The sequence below is a fragment of the Magallana gigas genome, chromosome 8 (assembly GCF_963853765.1).
Source record: "Magallana gigas chromosome 8, xbMagGiga1.1, whole genome shotgun sequence".
NCBI classification, from domain to species: Eukaryota; Metazoa; Mollusca; class Bivalvia; order Ostreida; family Ostreidae; genus Magallana; species Magallana gigas.
This window is the reverse complement of record NC_088860.1, coordinates 36,710,343-36,716,978: the sequence shown is the minus strand read 5'-3', so window position 1 is coordinate 36,716,978 and position 6,636 is coordinate 36,710,343.

The window sequence follows — 6,636 nt, the reverse complement described above, 5'->3', positions numbered from 1 at the left end:
TCTTGTTTGTTGTGTTACTGAACTTCTTGAGGCGGAATCTAACTGCTGTCATTAGTAGATGGTGGTCTGATGGAATGTCTGCTGCTCTCATCACTCTGACATCCTTCCATGCACTTATCACCATGTAAAATGTATATTTTACATGTTGCAAACATTTTCTATAGTTTAGCTCGTTATTTTACAAACAAGCTAAACTATAGAAAATGTTTGCAACATGTAAAATGTATTATCACCATGTAAAATGTATATTTTACATGTTGCAAATATTTTCTATAGTTTAGCTTGTTGGTAAATTAACGTTATTTACTATTCTTAATTATCGTGAAATTCCTCCTGACTGTGATGTGATAGAATGTAAATTAATGTTTATCAAACGTCTTAACTGTAACAAAGAAATAGGACATCAAAGTAATCAAGTGTAGCTTTAGGAAAGATACTTATTAGAAAGGCAGGATTGAAGGACAATGGTTTCAGCTAAGAAATGTGTGTTTGAAACTAATAGAGTTAATGCAACAATTACACAACAATTAGCCGATTAACGCAGGTGAATAAATGGGCGTTTACCTGGACAATGGTCAGTTAGGGATCAAGAAATATATTCTCTGATTGGATGATTTATACATGTCAATTATTTAGAGGGTCACGCCAGTAAAATAATATTATATGTTTTAGAGATGATTGTAAGTTAATCTTAGAGAGAAGAGTGATAGAGTTCGATAGTTAGAGGTTAAGAGTCAAGATACAAGCCGTCTGGATAATCCGTTACGTTTTCCCTCACTGTCATATGTAGGTTAACATTAGGTTAGAATTATTAATAAGCGAGTTTCCCCTTTTTAACGTGTACGGAGTGGGGAGTAACTGTTTATATAATTGTGTTATTAACTGGAATAAATGTGGAAAATACAGCGAGTGTTGAGCTAATTCCCTAGTAATCGTCCGGTACGGAAAATACCCCATACGCAGAGGCGGATCTAGCAATTTGGAAAAGGGGGGGGGGGGTTCCATTTGATGAAAATCAATATGTGCAAAATTCATCATTTGTTTATAAACAAGGACTTTTTGAACGTTTTCCGTGCGTATACAACTGTATCTAATAAACATTTATCTCATCACTATCTATTTCAAATCTATTTCAACATCAGAGTGCACTGCATTATTGAGCGTTTTGCCGTTTTGGTTTAGGTAAGGAAGATTTGCATAATATCTAGCATCAAGAAACCCAAGTCTCCAGCAATGAGAAAGTGCGTCTATGCTTGATAGAAAAGAAACACTAAGAAACAAAAGATAACTCAGACTAATTACGACAAACTATTATTAAAATGGATATCTTGGTATTTGTTTTTATGTCTTTGATGTTTTTAAATTCTATCGATGACTTCTTAAATAGAGGTCTAAATGATAGGATATGACAAAAGAATGGGGATAATTTATCTGCTGAAAAGATGGTACGTGTGTAATACAATGGTAAAAGCAATTGTTGTCCCTAGGAACTTGATGTGACCTCTGTAATGGGTGCGCTACATCATCCGGACTAATACAGATGCGATCATATTTAAAAAAGTTTTGAAAAGTTGTGCATTTTCATAATGGTTTACATATAAACCCTTTACACGATATTTTTGTAACAGAATTTCCGATTTTTGGAAACAAAACAAAACAAGGCTTTCTTTTGTGTTTTATGTGGGTATGAAGGTAGCTAGCATTCCAGAAAAATGGCATAACCCGCATAATCGGGTTATGTAGTTTATTTTGTATTTTTCGTATGAAACGAAGTAAAACTCATCTATTATAATTATTTAAGTTAATTAACTAAACAATACATTTGAAAGCTGCTTTTTACAGTAAAACGAATGCGTGTACTCGTACTTGAACGTCGTTTTACTCGATGGCTTGTCAGTTCAAAACTGTATGAACTATAATTGATTTTTTTTAAGAAATAGAGTAGAAAATACTTTGTAGATGTTATTATAAATCTGTGATACTGCTTAATTTTATGTATTTTTTCTTTAATTTACCACATGTTTACTCAGTGTAGTAAACACCGGATGCTGAAGTGGAGTACAATGTACTTTATTTCGATAAAAAATCGATAGGGTTTTTTCATATAAGAACAAAATTATGGGACGTAGTACGAAATTCTTTAAATAAGCAATTTTAAAAGCATTTATTTGAGATAATTATAGTATTCCTATTATAAATGGGAAAAATTGTCTTTAAATAGGCATTAAACGTTTTAAAAAATTGATATGTCCCAGAGAAAGGGGGGGGGGGGGGTTCCGACGGTCATTATTTTACGCAGAAAAATGACCCCCCGGTCATTATTCTACGTCGAAAAATGACTCTCTTGCTTGAAGAATAACTGTCATTTTCATAAAAATGAGCACACTCCACAGGAAGAAAAGTGACCCCTGTAGAATAATGACCCCCTTGTACAATAAAGTTTTTCAGTATATTTTTTTTATTATTTGTGAAATAGTTTTTACACTATTGTAATTTTTACTGCTGCAGTTTACAGAAAGTAACAAATTATAATCTATATTCAAATAAACTTAAAGTGAAAGAAGGGGTATATCTAAGAAAATAAAAATACTTCCGTTATAACAAGACATTGATGTATTGCATCGGGGTATGGTTGTCATCTTAAAGGGGCATGGTCACGATTTTAGTCAAAAATTATTTTTCCGATTTTAATGTTCACAATGCTTCAGTAAGGCATTTTCAATAGGCAACTAAAATTTGAGTGTCATTCGTTGAGTTATAAGCAAGTTACAGAGCTTGCAATTCTTTGCTATGTAAACACAGCTTTTGTTTACATTTTGAATGTTGAAGTGAAAATTCCAATTTTAGACCGAATGAATGTGTTTAAACGAAAGGAATTGTTTATTTATGCTTAAAATGAATAAGAAGATAGACAAATCAGCTTGAAAAAGATTTTTTATCGGTATATTGAACATATGTAAACAACAACAGGGCACGAGCCTTGTTTACATGACAAAGAATTGTGAGCCCTGTATCTTGCTTATAACTTTACAACTGACCCTCAAATATCATTTGATCAGTAGAAATGCTTTCCTTAAGCATTGTAAATAGTGAAAACAGAAAAATAGAATTTGACCATAATCGTGACCATGCCCCTTTAACAATTACATTTACATATATCTATGGTGTTCCGATAGGGCCACTTCGACCTTAGGGCGAAGATGCGAAGTTGCGAAGGCGATAGTGCGAAGGCGAAGGAGCAAAAGTGCGAAGATGCGACGACGAAGCACGAAGATGTGATGCCTAAAGTGCGAAGGTGCGAAGGCGAAGGAGCGATACTACTATCGCTCCTGCCCAACTTCGCACTCTGGCCTTCGCATCTTCGCACTTTCGCCTTCGCCTTTTTTGATTGTATTCACCAAGTCTCGGTCGATTACATAGAATTTAATGCAGGCACCGTACTCGCCAAGGTTTTCCGATTAATCCAGGCTATTATCGGTACGCATGCGCTAGGCCATCGCGCTTACTATGAATGTTTATAAATATTTTAATGTGTACATGTGACATATATGTTTACCAGTGCTAGCTATGCCTAATCATTATCTACTCCACAAAAAATTAAATGTCCACCATAATGTGAACATATGCACTTCCAGACTCCTGTCAATTACCAGCCGTCTGTTTACCGTGGACCAAACACAGTGAATTTTGAATTTTATTATGCGACACCCCTTGCTCATGGATGTATGTAGAGGGGGAGAGGGGGTCCGTACCCCCGGAAAATTAAATATTAATAATTTCACGCAGTAAAAGGGGAGAGGGACCCTATCCCCCTGGATAATTTAATTTTATTAATTTTATAAAAATAAAATTTTCAAAATATGCATCGGAACCCTTAAACGATAGAGAGCTCCGCAATTATAAAACATCGGTAATCACAGATTACAAAGCTTACCGAGACGAGGCATCACCTTTATGAGGCATCACCTTTATGAGACCACCTTTATCATATTATATGAAAACCATCCTTTATGATCTTGGATATTCATGGATTCTGTTTCGACACAATATCGTGTATCATCTGTTAAAAAACTGTATGATAATCATATGATCATACATGTATGTTAATCAATACAATAATATAAAATTAAAAATTGTATCCTATCATACTTACAATATATATCATATAATACCATAAAATACATAAAAAAAATTGTGAGATATGATATTGTAACGTATGATATGACATTGTATTGTATTATACAGTATTGTATTTGATCAAATAATACAATATCATAAAACATAATACAATATAGTATTATATGAAAAAATATCATATTCCAATAAAACATCATAACATTGAAACATATGTTATTATATTTTATAATATAGTATGATATTGTATTGTATGATACTGTATCATATTTGATAAATAATATGATATTGTACTATATGATACAATTATATTATACATATTGTATCATATGATACAATAATATATATGACAACATCATAAAAATACAGTTTCATGTGATATGATAATATATCATATATTACAATATCATATATACAATTTCATTTGATATAATTCTATATTACAGAAACCAATATCATATTATACAATACTGTATGATACAATATCATAGAATATACAATATTATATCATAAGATGCAATATTTTATATTGCAATATCATATGTAAAAGTATCATGTGATTAAATGATTAATTAATAATACAATATAATATAATACAATATTGTATCATAATATACAATACTGTACATAACAATATCATGATACAATACCATATCATAAAATATTAAAAAATAATACAAAATTATATCCTATCATATAACCTTTTACAATGTAACATATGGCATTATATTGTATCCTATTCAACAATAGTGTTTCATATCATACAATACTATATTATAAGAATCATGTTATATCATTTAATAACCACCACATCTATCTATCAAGCAGGTTTGAGTGAGGTAGGAAATTTCTTTAGCATCCTTGATAATGGAGATCAGGCTCTGCATCTGAAGCAACCTCTTCGTTTCATTTATAAAATCGTTAAATCAACTATGCAAGCTATCATCTATAAAACATGTGACCTGTTCCAAAAAACTAAACCTCATCAAGCATCATAAACCTATGGCTCAGATTCAGCATTCACGCCTGTCAGTGCATCAGTATCATAAGACGCACCATCCATGCAAGTTTGGTGAAGTTAGGACCCATAATAATTTAGATATCATCATCAGAGGGCACCAGCAATTAAAATCTTTACCTCCTCCAGCATCCCCAACCTATGGCTCTGATTCAGCATCCATGCCTGTCAGGTGCATCTGTATCATAAGACACACCATCCATTCAGGTTAGGTAAAGTTAGCAAGTTTGGTGAAGATAGGACTAGTAAAAGCTCAGATACAGGACCTGCAACAAAAACTTTAACCAGCTCCAGACGCCGACGCCGGGGGTATAGCATAAGCTCCCCGTGAGCTAAAAAGGCGAAAGTGCGAAGATTCGAAGGCGAGAGTGCGAAGTTGCATAGGCAAAGAAGCGATAGTAGTATCACTTCTTCGCCTTCGCAACTTAGCACTTTCGTCTTCGCATCTTCGCGCTTCGCCGTCGCATCTTCTATATTCTTCATATTGTTCATGAATTATACTTGCATTGAGGATTTCCACTATTACAAACTGCTGGGTATGCAAGTGCATCACCCAGAATTAATGATGAAACCAAAATTATGAAAAGTTTACTCCACTGTTAGGCATTATAACCAAGCTGAAGTTAGTAGGCACTGACAGCAGCCATTACACCAGTAGACTACTAGAGGTTAACGGCCAATAAGGAAAATCGTCAAAGTACTGAGAGTACTCGTACAGAAAATATATTTTACTTTATTGTCGGCATACTTTAGTAAGTTAAGTTAATATCAAGATGATTAATGCATCAATAGTTTGTATGAGCATTGGTAACTTTGGATACAATAAAGATCGTGTGATCAAAATCAAGGGAGATATAAACCCCTAACATAGGCCATAACCTCCTATCAACGCTTTTAGAAACGTTTCTTATTATAATCGATCAGTGTTTATTATTAAGATTTACTATAGGTACTCTTCACACATTTGCTCTAAAAGAATAAAGTCTATTCATGATCACAAATACAACATTACAACAAATGTTTAGAATATTGATGTTCATGTATTACGTAGAAGAAAACAAAACTAACGCAAAATGATTTTTTAAAAATCACTTTCCTCAAGAAATGTAAATATGAAGTATTCATATTCCTACGTTACCTGCCCCCTTAGTCTTTTCCGTAAAGATATATACATGTATCATTCTAAGATTGACAATTCATTCACCAATGAGTATTGCTTATATTATTACAACAATTATTCTTTCATGATTATTGTTCTTTAATTATCACACAATATCCTCATTGTGTATAAATCTTTCTTTATTTGCGTCATTTCTCGCCGTATGTCGACGAGAGAAGTGACGTTACTGTTAGCAATCAATTTGTGGCAATGTAAGAGTGTTTTGTGTGTGCTTGCTATGGATATCAAAAACTATATACAGCGATTTATTTACAAATTCGGTGTTTGTTACTTCAAAATCAGTTGAACAGAGTGAAAAATTAAG